The sequence below is a fragment of the Betta splendens genome, chromosome 3 (genome assembly GCF_900634795.4).
Source record: "Betta splendens chromosome 3, fBetSpl5.4, whole genome shotgun sequence".
Lineage (NCBI taxonomy): Eukaryota > Metazoa > Chordata > Actinopteri > Anabantiformes > Osphronemidae > Betta > Betta splendens.
Genome location: NC_040883.2, coordinates 5771830 through 5786724, shown reverse-complemented (window position 1 = coordinate 5786724; position 14895 = coordinate 5771830). Strand labels below are relative to the sequence as shown.

The following is a 14895-nucleotide window of genomic DNA, read 5'->3' as shown; positions in this document are numbered from 1 at the left end:
CCAGGCAGAGAGACGCAAGACCAACATTTCAGTCGGGAACACCCTCTCACAATTACATTGATTGCACCGCTCTGTAAACACGCGGCACAGACAGGTCCTAACTGCAAACACATGACGGGTACGGCTTCGCAGGAGCCAAACCGCGGTCCCTGCGGCGCGTGCCCCCTCGCATGCCTGTCTCTGTGTGCGCCGTGTGACGATGCCTTTTCTCACATTCCCCCTCCGCGCACTCGGTGACCCCCCGACAGCAGGAATGATGCGTAAGGATCACCGGGCCTCCGCTCCTGCCGGGTCTGGCACACCAGAGCCCTCGCTTTGGGGAGCGACCCGAGCCTAATCAGGTCAATCATGGCTGACCACATGTGAAAGACGCGCCTGACTAGTGCCATGCCAATTACTGCCACTCACCAGTGAGCCGGGCGACAGGGCCACAGATTTTACCAATCAAAGCCATCCATCCACCTGGACGGATGGGCCGCGGTCGCCACGGGCGGGGGGAGCCGGGGCGACGCGCTGGTCCGAGCGGGTGATGGAGGGGAGGAGGGAGACGGCAAGCGCGCTGGACACGAGTGCGGGTTCTCCATGAACTGGGAGCCTCAGCATCCGCATCCAGGAACCAGCCAGCGCAGCTTCTCTTTGTCTTGGAGATTAAAAATGCAAAGAACGCACGCACGTGCGTTACTGGTGGTATCTATGGAGACCAGTCCTTCTCATCGGTACACACAGGAAATCATGTTGTGGAGGAGGGAGCAGGGATGGGAGGGGTGGACGCCGGCACTAAACAAAGCAGATGGCTGAGTGTCAGTTAAAAAGGAAAGCGAGACATCAGCGACCACGCTTCTCCTGTCGCCAGCAATTACACAGTAATTGTGTCTGAAATTCAATGAAAAACAAAATGGCAGGCTTCGTAAGGTCACGGTGGATGAAAGGAAGAAGTGAGAAGAAGAGAGAAAGGGCAGGAGAGCAGAGGCAGAGAGAGGAGGAGGAGGAGGAGGAGGAGGAGGACACAACTGAAAGTCTCAGAATCGGCTTGGCCAAGAAAAATCCATGAGGCAAAAAACAGCATCTGTCATTTTATCTGTGATGGGCCCTCGGAGGCATCATGTCATATGACATATCCATCGTAGAGAACGCACAAGGATACTTCGATACATCTCTTCAGACATTTGACTTGTTTGGAGCAGGGGACAGAGGGAAAAACAGGGTGAGAGAGAGGCAGCAATGAGGAGCAAAACAGGAACGTGAGCTCAGATTCTAATACAGCAATAAGGCAAATGCACACAATGCATTGCACTCTATACTCCAACCACGTGTTGGCATATTATTCATAATATTGAGTATTTCAGAAGTGGGAACATCCTGCCGCAGAGGTGACACTGCATCGTCTGGGGGGCGGGAGCTCGGCTGCCGTCCTCCTCGTTTCCACCTCCTGAACCGACTCCAGGAGGATTCACCTGCCTCTGGTCTCCTTCTGTCTGCAGCCAAGATGCTGCAGCAGCAGAGACGGGGCACGCGGCGGTCCACGGCAGTGCGACGGCGTCATGTGACTGGATGACCGCCTCAATAAAACCACGGTTTATTCAGATGCTGCTGAAGTAATAATGTTTGTGGTTCCTCTCTGCCTCGGAAGCGCCTCTGAGTCCCGTCTCCGTTTCTGCAGCGGCAGCAGTGACGCCCGCCGTTGTCTGGAGGAATCTGGGTCCTCGGGGGCAGGCGGAGGTGCTGGCTGTGCTGCTGATGTGTGGCTCTGAACCCTGAGGGGCACCTGTGCGCCGACGCCGGAGCCAATATTGGACTTGGCCCAGGTCACAGCTCAGGGCGGTGGGTTAATGGCCCACTTTGCCCCCCCCACCGGGCCGTGGTGCTGCCTCAGCACCCGCCCCCCGACAGCGGCGGCGGATGTGAGCGCGTGCAGCTCGTACCGGCGTGTGACGCTGAGGCTGCAGCGTGACTCCGCACCGGAGCCGAAGGAGAACCACTGGCCCCACGTTGGTTGGGAAACAGATAAGCTCTTCATGATGCAACATTACTCTATTGTTGTTATTACTTTGATGCTGAAAAATCCATTTAAACTCTGATGTCGCCGCTGCAGGCGAGGAGGACATATATAGCACAACAGAGACAGACTGTTGACAAGCTAAACAAAGAAGTGAGGCGAAAGCGGAACCAGGTGGCGTTTTTGTTCAAGTTAAAACCAGGGCGCAGACTAACAGTAGACTCTAGTTAACCATTAATTATTTGGTGTGTGAGGCTGGCGGCCGGCCAGCTGGATCTGTGTTGGCAGGAAGGATGAAGGAGCTCGGTGGGAGTCGGACTGTCCCAGGGTGGGGTCTGCTCGGGTACCTGTCTCACCTGTGTGCACGCCGGCCGAGCGAGGACTCGCCGGTGTGAGTCCCGACCGACCGAGGGCCGCGCTGACTCACCGGCTGGATGACTCATTTACTGACTGAAGGACTGACTTGCCTGACTGACTGTGTGCCAGGGAGCAAAGCTTTCCCACATGTTCTCCTCCACGCTGCATTTCAGCCGGGGAACGCTACCTCGTCCCCTCCGCAGTGTTTACAGTGCGGAGCCCAGCCGTGGGAGTGCTGCCCTGCTTCGTCTCCGCACTCGGCCTGAAACGCCTCCTCCACGGCCGCCATTAATCAGCAACAGAGGCATTCTCTCTCTCTCTCTCTCTCTCTCTCTCTCTCTCTCCCTCTCTCCCTCGCTCGCCTCTCCTTTTTCTCGCTTCTCTACGCCCACAGACATGCTGGATGAAGCCATTTTGAAAGAGTTAACAGATGTCTGCTGATTTGCCCCAGGCTCCCTGACATTGCCCGAGTGATGTATTTGATGTGGAGTTTATTCAGCTCTAATAAACGTATAAAGAATTAGAATAATAATTCACAGATGTACATACACAGATTATATGCCAGAGCCTCTCTTTGAAGCAGCCAAGGCGGCCAAGATTAACAGAAACAGGGGGAAGGATGAAAAGGGTTTTGGGTCAGTCCGCCGATAATCAGAGGGGTCAGGATAAATTAATACAGCTGCTTTTACGATTATGCACCAACACAGACCGCCTTTGTTCCTATTACATGTTTCAGTTTGGTGTAAAAGTCTCAACAAGAAGCCGACCTTGTCTCTGGGTTTTCAGGGAGTCAAACACATTCTGTGTGTGTGTGTGTGTGTGTGTGTGTGTGCGTGTGCGTGTGCGTGTGTCTCACGTGCTTTTTTAATTTGTCATTTTGCGAACGACAGAGGGGAAAATCTGAACAAATAAAAGGGGGAAACACAGAGAGATGGGAGTGAGGTTTAGCATTCTCATCAAGGCAAAAAAAAAGCAACCAAAAAAAAAACCGAGGGAATTACTTTCAAAACAAACAACTTCCATTTGCCTCACAACTAAAGAACAACAAATCTCAAAAATGGCCAGTTGCAGAGCATCTTAATACCCACATAAACCATAAAAACAGCTACACAGCTCCATGGCAATGCATAGCAACCGTGCAGAATTTCAGTCAAGGAGAAAGGAGGCAAAAAAACACCTTATTACTTCTAACTCCTGCAAGCCATTTTGGTCTCCAAAGGTTTTAGAGCGCCGCAGGCCATGTGTCTGCAGTGTTTCGGGAAATGACTTGCCTTCGCACGAACACTGCTATGTTCTGCAGCACTGCTGCCCCCAGCATCCCCGCTCAATTTCTGTTTAACCCCTTCCTGCCTTCCCTCACACTGACTCACAGCAACGGAGAGCTCACACCCAGCACAATGCTGTCACATTGTTCAGCCTCCCGCAAACCAAGGCGAATCAGACCAGCTTTTTCACGAGCTAACACATTAACTCCACGTCTAATTTGGCTACTTAAGCATGTGATGGCTTTTCATGCAGGAAAAGGCATAAGGTTATGTGGGGCAGAGAAGCAGCGAGCGCAGAAAAAAAAGAAAGCCCCTTCACCATTCCACTTGATCTACTACAATGTGCGACACAGTTTGCACACTTGAGTGTGTATCAACGGCGGATTAAATCTGCAAACTCGTTGACACAACACATAATTAAAACATCTTGCTCGAGGTCAGGAATTTTCTAATTAGTAGTGTACTGACAAAGCTGCAATTCCATCGCCCTGAGTTTCAAAGTCCACAGGTTACTGCTAAGATGAAAGCTGACCCCGCAGCGCTGTTCTGCGGGGCTGCTCACACAGTTCCTCAGAAGACAGTCACAGGGTCACCCAGCAAAGCAGCGCGCCGCGCCCGGAACGTCTCCAAACAAAGAACTCCAAACTTCGCCGCCTGAAAACACGCTCTTGCTTTCCGCCTCGCTCTCCCTTTCTTCCCAACCTGAGAGGAACAAAAGATTGTGTGAAGGCAACCGTCCCATTGTTTTTAATCTGTTTAATTAAAGCGCTGTAAGCCAGGCTAGCTGAGCAACGTTAACTGCTGAAAAGGGTTAATTAGCTGTGTCTTTATTGCTTAAGTTGGCAGCATCATTTAGTGTTGCGGGGTAATAACTATTTGCCCACATATTGATTTTTGATTATTAAATAAAGAGCGAGTACAATTGCCTTCAATTGGAAAGGTACTTGAGGAGTGTAGCAGCTAATTTCCAAACTCCAGGTGACGGTTTCATTGTTGTCGTTGATTGATAAAACCGCTGTATTTGTCTGAAGATCGTGATCTAATCAATAACACACAACTAATGTGTTCAGTGCCTTTTCCTCCCTACTGTTCTACCAAAAGAGCGAGAGCAGCTGAGAAAGTGCCACGAGCTCGCCTGATAACCTGGACGATTAGCACGGGCCAAGTGTCTTTGGCTGCATAAAGTATCAGAAGTAGAACTTTTTCAGCATTAAATATTCAAGGCGTTTCATATATAAAATGAACCCAATTAGAGTTAAAATAGGAGAAGTGTAATGAGTCTCAAGTCAGAATGCTTGTCTTCAGAACTACTCACTAATGAGCCCTTGTTGGTTTTCCACACTTTACTTTCAATGGTGTGGCACTGTCATTTCTGCAGTTTTTAATTTTTAATTCAAGTTGAATGAGAGGGTGGTGACTGAGTTAATAATCAAGGCACCGGGGTGTTTTGCAGCCGATGGATAGCTGGGAGAAGTTGCCAAATGAGGCTTGTGGTCCGTCCTTTGATGTCTTAGCGAAACATTCCAAATAGGAACAACCCGTTAACAAAAGCGTCTCCGTTCAGCGCGGTATCGAACATAAATGACCACACTAAGGGGAACGCGCCCTGCAAATGGCCTAATTAGAGAGGGGGGTAGCCTAGCTAAATAACACAGAACCCGAGCACCAGCAGACGCCGGCTCCGGAACGAGAGGAGAGCGGGTGGATGCGCTGCGTGCTGAGCTGTCAGTCTTCACAGAAATCCTCATATGAGCAGTGACACATTTCACTTACAAGAAAAGGAACGCACCGAGGGGCCACAGCCGATATGCAGATGGGGGAGATTAGAAAGCACATTTACAGCGCGGGGTCACGCTGCGGATTCTCCCTTGATCTCAAACTGACACCAATGGGGCCACTTTTGACATCATTTAGCCATCACACACTCGGCTCCTGCTCCGGATGCCTCGCCGGTCCCCGCGCACCTGATGCGACGCCTGCGAAGCATGAGCGGCAGGAGAGCGTCTGTCAGAAGAGCGGGCCTGATTAAAATCCAGGCTCTTCGGGGGAAAGTGCAGAGTTTAAAGTTTTATATAGATGGCCCAGAAAGACAAACCAAAACTTTACTGAAGGATTCTTCTGCAGAAGTGAACGCCTGTGACCTCGGGTGTCATTGTTTGCCATTTATCAAGCTGCCAGGGTGGAGCCTTCACAGCTTTTCATTCTGGGCATTTAAATATATTAATTAAATATAGATACGCTGCAGCACGGTATATCTCGTGTTCCGCTGTCAGAACGAGCAACCTCGCTGGGTTGGAGGAGGCGAGATGAGGCCAACGTGACAGAATTTGGAACTGGTTAAGGACTCGTTACAGCTTCCGTGGCACTTTCCTGGAGGCCTCGTTCCTCCCGTCAGACTGCACCTCCACGGGCCCAGAAGGCTTCCTTCCTACCTGCACAGCATTCTGGCAACCTGCTTTGTGAATCCACACACAACAGCATCATTTTGCAGGCAACCGCGCGCGCGTGTGTGTGTATAACACTTATCTACATATTGACTCGGTTTAAATCCACACCCCTGTCTGCCATAATAATTACGCATTGTGTAAAAGGAAGCAGTCAATTCTCCCTGCACCTGAGGCGGGCGGCTGCAGGAGATGCCCACCGGCGCCCAGCAAACACACCTCCGGCGCCGCCTGGTATCCAAACAGCTTCAGCGCACACCCAGAGCCATCGCCTGCTGTGGCGTCGCGCCGGCTTCCTATTAGACTCACACAAGGCGCCAACGCGAGCGCGTTGAGCTGTTCCTCCACGTATCGCTGGAACCGGGTAGCGAGGATTGGTCGGACAGGTAATAAAGACAGCAGGGGCCTGCTTTATAGTTGTCAACGAGCAAGACCGCACACACGCGTGCCCTGACACACACGTACGCAGAAACATACAACAAAGAGGTGGCGTGTTGTGACACAAGCCAGCCCAGGAGGTATGTTTACATTGTGTAGCTCTCTGGACCTTGCTGCGTGTGTGTGTGTATAAAAATCACTGCAAAAGGCCAAACAGGTCTTTTTTCCAGCCAAACCACATCTGACATGGGAAAAAAAAAAGAATTCAGGAAACTGATGTGGGTGATAGAGGCCATTTCCAGCTATTCACAACTCTCCCGAAGTTCTATCAGTGGAGGGCGTTCATTAGTCCAACAAATACATAATTTATGCAATCTAAAAAATACATGTGATAATGAATCAAAATGGGAATGAGAGACACAGAAACACTGATGGTCTCCGGGTCCCTGGCGATGCCGGATCTTTGTTTCAGGGGAAGCGAAAGGAGGTCAAGCGCTGGGCATCTGCCCGGCCAGACACAGCGCTGTTGATCAGCTGCTCAGGGGCCAGCGACGCGCTGCTTGACACTGGCAGCCATCTACACACATTACAGCACAACATCCCCGACATCATTCAGAGCTTTAGTAAATTCAATTTGTCTCAACATTCAAGAAGCGTGCAAATACAGAGCATCGTATTTATAGATCTCACTGGACACAAGGGGAGAAGCAGGTGGCTCTATTCAGACAATTTGGGAGACAGAAACACAGACAACACAGTAGCCTCAGCCTCACCAGTCGGGAAACAGCATGTACAGTAACAGCACCGGAGCCAACAGACTTTATCCTCCCTCCATTTAGGACCGATAGCATTCATGTGCATGGATATGTCTGAATTCTGCTGAGATTATTTGTCAAAAACGCCTGAATTTCACAGTTAATTGGCCTCCCTAATTAGCACAGGATGTCTAATTCCCATTGCAGCCAGTGTGCTAAATGGTAAAGCTTTAGCAAGCACATGCCGTTCCTTTTTCGTCTGAGCCGAGAAAGTCCCCACGCAAGCCGAGCTGCACTGTACATTGCACACTCAATGATCGATTCTAAATCTTAATTAGGGAAACGACAAACAAGCAAGGGGACTTAATGAACTGTGTACCTTGTCAAACAGCTGGCTGATTATATTTATTGAAATATATGTTAAATTTAATGATTTGGGCAATTAACAATCTAATAATCTCTGAGGTACATGAATCGGCCAGGGAGTAGACCTGATACTTTATACTTTTTATTTGTCATCCCCAGAGTGATGAGAGAGGCACCGGTGGCTTAAAAGTCCTTCAAAATAAAGATAAATAATCATGTTTCATTATCTCATACATTATATTGCGATACCAATCATTTCCTGGTTACCACTGGTCTGATGCTGCACTAAGACACATTCAAGGCGCTCTTCACTTCTGAGGGAACTCATCCCATTTAATGATGAGAGATGTTCTGCAAAAACAATACGGAAACATAACAAAAGATATTTAAAAGTGGGGCCGGTCTTTATTATTAGTGCCTTTTTTCATGGCCGTCTATTTCTAACTTTTTTTTTTCTAAATTGGTCAAATGGAAAGCAGCAAAAAGCGAGGAAAAAAAATTAAGCTGAGCCGAAAAGTGCGACTTGGATTTAATATTTTATAATTGCCAAGGGACATTCTAAGATCAATGAATTTTTGCCCGGGACGCACATCAGAAAGAGATGTACTTCAGTCTTTTTAGGGAACATTGGTCTATTTAATTCCAGTGTCTGATGCATGTGAAATATGCCTTCCATGGCCTCCTTCTTCTTCTCCAGGCACTGCTGCAGGCAGACATTACCACTTTTAATGGGCCGCCATGAGAAGAGGCAAGTCAGCCAATAACCCATCCTCACTAATGGATCGCCTTGTTTGTTCGCTTTCACCATTTTCTGAAGCTAATTTTAGCGGTTCTGTTTTTCCATTAAAAGACAAAATAGAGGACACTGTATCACAACAACATTTTAGCACGACGGAATGAATGGTGCTTAGAGTGAAGGACAGATCAGGACAGCATCATCCGAGTAGTCATTTACACGGACGGGCTTTATCGAGGACAGTAGCTGCTGGTTAGTCCAGATTATGAGGGGTGGTTCAAGTGAGACCGGAAGCCAAAACAGGGCTTCTCCCTGTGGGAGAGTAAAAGAAAAGGCACAGCCCAGGCCCATAATAAAAAGCTTTAGGAGGGGAATAATGGGGGTAGTTAAGTTTTAAGGGGAGGGAATCAGCTAACTTTTTGATTTATCATCTTCTGCTCGACCGGTTAACATTATGTTCAGCGGTGAACTTGAACTTGTGGATTTAACCTAAGCAACAGAGAGCAAAAAAGTTCCCTTGGCTTTGCAAAGCAAGCGCACATTTGCAATTCACATCCCAGCCGTGCAAGCTGTCATCTGTTTTCAGGGGATGTGGACTGAGCATAAATACACAAAATACTTCCCCTATTATTTAAAACACTCTTGAAATATTGACTAAATTCGTTGGATGGGTGACACATGCTTTTCATAACTTAAACATAAGTGTGGAATATTTTTTAATTAGGGATCGATACCAAGAACTCACTTCAGTGCCACTTCTACATAGACTGCATTATTGAAAGCATTAAACTTCAGTGGAGAAAAAAAGTCTGCTGCAAAAGTCTGTGTCCATGCAAAAATCACTTTTTTGACAGAAGAATGACAAATGCAAACTGCTACGATACAGTAAACGCACAGGCCGTGCTCCATTATTTAGTTAAAAGCAGAGAGTTGCTGCGTACGAGATGCACGACGTACTCCACCTGCACAATGAAAAGCCCTGAATCAGACCCTGGACGAGTCAAACTCCTCTCTGCGCTGGCATTTCTGCCATCTAGCAGCAGCGTTTTGCCTACGCTGTACATATTAGCCCCACTTCTTCACCCTCATTGGCGTTCTTCTGCCCCTTTTCCTTGTTTTCTCCCCAGGCTCAAAGCTTGACGGCTGACAATGGAGCCGACATGAGACTTACAGTTAAAGGAAAGTAAAACAAACAGTAACAAGAGGAACGCACTGCTGCTATGATGCCGTGCTGCACAAAGCGATCAGACTTCAACCAACAGCGTTGCAGGAGGTCCTACAGTAGAAATAACGCTTTTAAGTCGCATAAAGACTCAGAGGTTTCTTAAGTGAGCCGCAACAGAAACAACTGTGTGGTCTCTCCAGGGCTCCTCCGTGTGAGTTTCAGGGGCTCTGTGTTGACAACTTCATTAGCAGGGCCCGTGCTCTAAGACGCTTAAGTCGTTCAAAAACATTATCACAAGTCAGGCACAAGGATCTGGAGGCCCAGAGTTTCCATCTCCTCCAGGATGGAGGGAACAGAGGAGAGCGGCGGCGGCGGCGGCGGCTGCCAAGGCATTGTCTCTGAGCGGTGCAGGCGTAGGATGACAAGAGTGGGCTTGCACAGTGCGCTGCAGCGCGGCATGGGGCCCAGGGTGCGAGGCTGTCCCCACGTCCCTGGCCAGCAGGCTAGCTAGAGAGCCAGCTATTATCAGGCCGCCTCCATAGCAGCGAGGCGAAGGAGAAGGGGGGGTTAGTAAATTTCATTCTTCAGAAATTTAATTATATCAAGATTAACAAGGGAGGTAATTAATTTCTTTAAGATGAATATCTCTTAAGTGCCCGGGGCTCAACTTTGTTGTCAAAACTGTATATTTAACCATTATTTCAGGGCAAAGTTTTAAAGGCAGAAACGAGGGGGGATCAGTACTTACTGTCATGAATGTGAACGTACAGGAGCCTCTTATCTAAATAGAGAGCGTTATAGTGTTATAGTGCTTTCAAAATACTGTTTGATATTATATTCACGAGATAGAACTAATTTATTGAAGCATGTGACACAACCTGTCGCAGACGATGAATCCATAGGCCGCAGTGTCAGCTGTAACAGCGTCCCGAAGTCTGACCCACTAATAGCACACACAAGAATCTAATATTGGTGTGAACGGGTTTCTCTCTGGAGGGTGAATTGGGATTTCTTGCAGTGATGCAGACGGATGGATCACCATCGGGTAAGTACGGGTTATCAATACCGCCCATACGCAGCCCACGTCTGTTTGGGATCCTGGAAACCCTTCCAGTCGCCTTCCATCGATGAAGGGGGCCCAGCTAGCGGAATAATGAAGCTGAATGAAGTTAACAGTTACTAATTAAAATGTAACAGACTAAAATGGCTGCTGCGCAACTTTTTTAACGGCTGCAAACCTGCAGTCGAAACGCAACCTCACCTTCATCTGCCTAAAACAGCACTCGTGCGTTTTAGTGCCAATTAGCACTAGATGACTATTCTACAAACTCCTAGTGTTGTTTGCACTTTTTGTTTATGCCAACATTTAATTAGAAATAATTGTGAGGTTTTAGCTCTCACACACCGACTCAATGCACTGAACAGCTTAATAAAGTGCGTTTTCTATGTGGTCGAATAAACAAACGTATTTATCATATCGTGCTAATGTTATAGCTGCATTTTAAATGTTTTAACCCATAGTCCATAGTGCAATAACCACTGGTGGGATCCACTGTGCTCTGCACTGTGCAGGGGAAGGCAAGGTTGGCAAAGTGCACTGTGTTAAAGCACTAAGAACGCATGGCATCCAGCCAAGAAGCCCCTGTAACCATTCTGAAGATTCGACTCTGTTTCCTTTGTGTCCTCCATGGAAATGCAGAATTGCCTTGAGACATGAAGTCAAACTAATATTACAGTCTTCTTGGCATTATGGTACTAATAGCAGCCCCTCTGTGCCCTCTTTAATCTTATTTATGTAGTATGTAGAGAAGGTGAACCCACACAGGAATCCCTTTTGCATCATTACAGCGTGATATTACTCATGTTAAAGTTGCTGCATTTCACATAATATCCCACCTTGCATTACTTTGAATAAAATAAATAAATGCACAGCTAATCAGGGGTTAATGTCAATGCTCCCAGTGGGTTAACCAGAAGGCTCTATATAGTTTAGAGCAAAAGTGGAGCTCCACATGTTTATGAAAACTAAGAAAAGGTTAAGTTAGCTGTCTCTCCTCCTAAAAGTGCCCACATGGTTTGGTGGTGGTAGAAACGCGAGGAGGCTGCGGTACTTCGCGCATTACTGCCACAGTGCCAACCAGCAGACACGACTTTTTAACCACACACCATCCCCAGCGGACTCTGTGGAGAGAAGGGAAGAATATGGAAAGGAAGAAGAGCGGGGGAGGAGAGGAGAGGCGGGTAGTCTCCTCCGCGCTGTCCCTACTACTGGCATCCAGTTGGCCTGTCACCTTCTTAACCAAACAGCCTGCTTGGTCCTAGTCCTCTGAGTCCTACACTGCCCTCCAGCTCCAGGAACCCTCGTGCTCTATGAGCTTCCTGTTTGTCTGGTTGAAGACCTGGCTGAGAGGGACGCAGGAGGAGGCGGAGAAGGAGAACAGAACAAGGCGGAAGGACAGAGGGGAGGTTGGTGGGGAAAAGGCAAGGGGAGAGACACTGAACACTCCGAGTTGGGATTGATTTACTTCATTAACCGAGATTACAAGTTTAACTTACAAACCAGAGGTCAAAATTTCTCATTAACAAGGGGACCGTGGAGAACCTCGGGGCTTGGAGACCACTCTTATTACTGACTACACATTTCAATCTGTCTTTGATGTTCCATGTCTGCCTTTCTACTCCCTCTTTCCCCCTCCTATTTTTTGGCAGTGAGGTTGATTTTAATTGTAGCTATAGAACAGAGCATAGTTTGCCTGTAAGCCAGCCTCCACATCTGTAGTGAGTGCAGCTTTAGTGATATTGGGTGCAGTCCATAGCTTGAGGCTAATTTTAATGGTCCCCCCCCCCCCCCTCCCTCCTTCATTGGAGACTCAGATTGTTTTCCACGTGATTCCTGTTAATTTAGCTGGAGGAAAGGGCATCAGTTTTCCTTGTGCTTTTCCCCCTCTCTCCCCATGCCTCTCACTCTATTGCCTCACTCCTTCTTTCTGATCTACAGCCTCAAAGAAAGAAGGTGAAATGAATTCAAATGGAAAAATAGACTGCACTCACTATTAAATCGCTCGCCTACCTTTGTCCCTTGCATTGCACCTGGTTGAGACAGATAGGAGAAAGGCAGTATGGCTGTAAAAACCAAGAATTATAGCTGCTATTGTCGCTTTTAGGGCAAAAAACAAAGCTTTTACTTTATATGTGATAACTACGCAAATTGTTTGAATGATAACTTTGTGCTCTGTCTGAGCTCTGAGCTTGTGTAATACCACAAGACACCGTGGGTCAAGGTACATTGTACATTGAAGGACCTTTGATTCAAACCCGTCTTCTTTCCTTGGGTCTCATAACCTGGCAACACATTCATTCAAGAGTTCATATCGTACAGAAATCAATGGGTGGAAATGAAACGGCAAAGTGTTAAAGTGTGAAAGACCCGAGTACAGAGGGTGTGATGGAATAATCATTGTGAATGAAGCTTTGTTTGACTGTTTCCTTCCCCTGATTCAGAAAGCGAAAATCCATCTTCATAGGGCCTTCATACAATATACAACAACAGATAAGACCAGAGAGGTGTGGACAACAAAGCAAAGCCCTACAGTTACCAGTACAGGAGGTGTAAATACTTTACACAAAAGTGATAAGATGCTGCTGAACTACAAAAAACAACCAAAATTAAAGGAACAATTCAGTTTTGACTGTCTTCTTTTGGGAAATAAAACAAATGGGATACCAGGGAATAACATTTCCTTTGTCAATAGCCCATAATGATAAAGGAAACGTCTAAATCTTCAAGATGTAATACGTTCATCTTTACGATGAAGGGCAAAGGTCATTTGTGCTTTGTTCCCATTTCTGTCTACCTTCAGACGCCCTTTGTCGACTGCATTTCACCCTTCTTCCTTCTTCAGGGAACCTTAGCCTTGACTTGTGATGAACTTCGGAGGTGTGTGTGTGCAGTGACCCACCACTGGGGCCACAGCAGACCCTCATCTAGCAAGCCAGCCAGCAGCCTCAGCCAGTGGCTCCTTGGAACTAATCCACCCTGCAGAGCCCTGTAAGGCCCCCTTTGTTCCCTCCTGCAGACTAGATCAGACTGGAGACAGACACTCTAGTCTTGACTGGCTATCAGTTTCACGGCCTGTGGCGATCAACATCCACTCGCAGGCCCAAGCCCAGCAAAACCACCATCAAATTAAAGGTGGGTGAATGGGGGCGGGAGGTTGGAGGCAATGGAGTGAAACTGTGTCACCTGAATTCCGTCATAGTCCGAATATGGTGGAAGAGTGGTCTAAGGATGGGAAGAACAAGAGGATAGGAGGAATATTGAAGAGGAGGATTTCAATGGGACCTCTGCCTCTCGGTGAGGAAAGCGGGATCTCAACAAGGCCATTATCTGGCTCCTAATTTGAGCTCTGGCACAGCACTGAAGGGCTGCCTTTGTCAGGGATTAATGCGGAAAGCTCAGGATGCGATGTCAGAGGGAAATAATCAGCGTGGGCCCTTCATAACGTTGGCTGCTTGTGCTCCTGGCCAGGGCCCCCAGCTCATTTCTGTGGAGATGAAATCTATGACAAGCCCCTCAGTGAAGCTAAGAGCAGGCAACAGTCCAGTAACACCCACAGGCCTCCAGGCATCCTGTGACCCCCTTAGAAAAGTCACATTCACTTTGCTCTGGAGAAGGGAAAGAGAATGCCGCAGGCGCTTCAAGCCCATGTGAAATGAAGAAATGTGAGGAGGTGAAAACGAAGTGAAAATAAGTTAAGATTCCTCCTCCGCCCCCTCCGCAATCACTCCAGAGGAGGGGCACACTGTGTGACTTCACTTCATTATTCCCCTCTAATTAAACAAGAACAGGACATTAAAAATGGGGGGGAAACAAGAAGTGTACCATAATGTATATTCATGCTTATGTTGTGTAACCGCATTTGAGGAAGAAGCTCTGTTTTTAAAGCACTATAAGGTCACGGGCTAATACCCATCAGGGTAAAACATTCTGAAAGAGTTTGGCACTAAACTCAAGGACCAGAAGTAATGCTTTTATTTTGTTATTTATGCTTTTTTACCGGGTGCATTACTATGCTCCACAGCAGCATATTGCTGCTAAGTGAAGGATGTGAAGATGCGACTCGATAAGCAGGTTATTAAAATGACCAATTGACATTCAAAATTCGGACTTATTTCAGATTCATCATATTTACAGATGAATATGTAGAATTTAAATGCGGCTGCCTGGAGGGAAAAGCGACTCTGGACAGTCGCTTTGCGTGACTTCATGTATGACCCACTGCTGGAGATATATGATACTGAAGTCACTGCTTATGGAACCTTCAAGGAGAGACTATTCCCTTTAATACCACAGTTCAGCTTAATTATGAACAGACCAGGGGAGTCACACACACATACTTCTGATTATCTGTGTCATGTTTGCTAAGATCGCTT

At 47.6% G+C, this 14895-nt stretch overlaps 1 protein-coding gene across 6 annotated transcripts in view; it reads right to left on the bottom strand.

The window, feature by feature from the left end:
* The window catches only part of LOC114851871 (transcription initiation factor TFIID subunit 4-like), a 60772-nt gene that overhangs the window by 3071 nt on the left and 42806 nt on the right, over positions 1–14895 (bottom strand). For 2 of the 6 annotated variants that reach the window (XR_003785262.3, XR_008694149.1), the window contains one exon: positions 409–777. The exons of the other annotated variants lie outside the window; for them this stretch is intronic. The gene's annotated coding sequence lies outside the window, so the exon portion shown is untranslated. The remainder of the gene's footprint in view (positions 1–408; positions 778–14895) is intronic. 6 annotated transcript variants of the gene reach the window in all.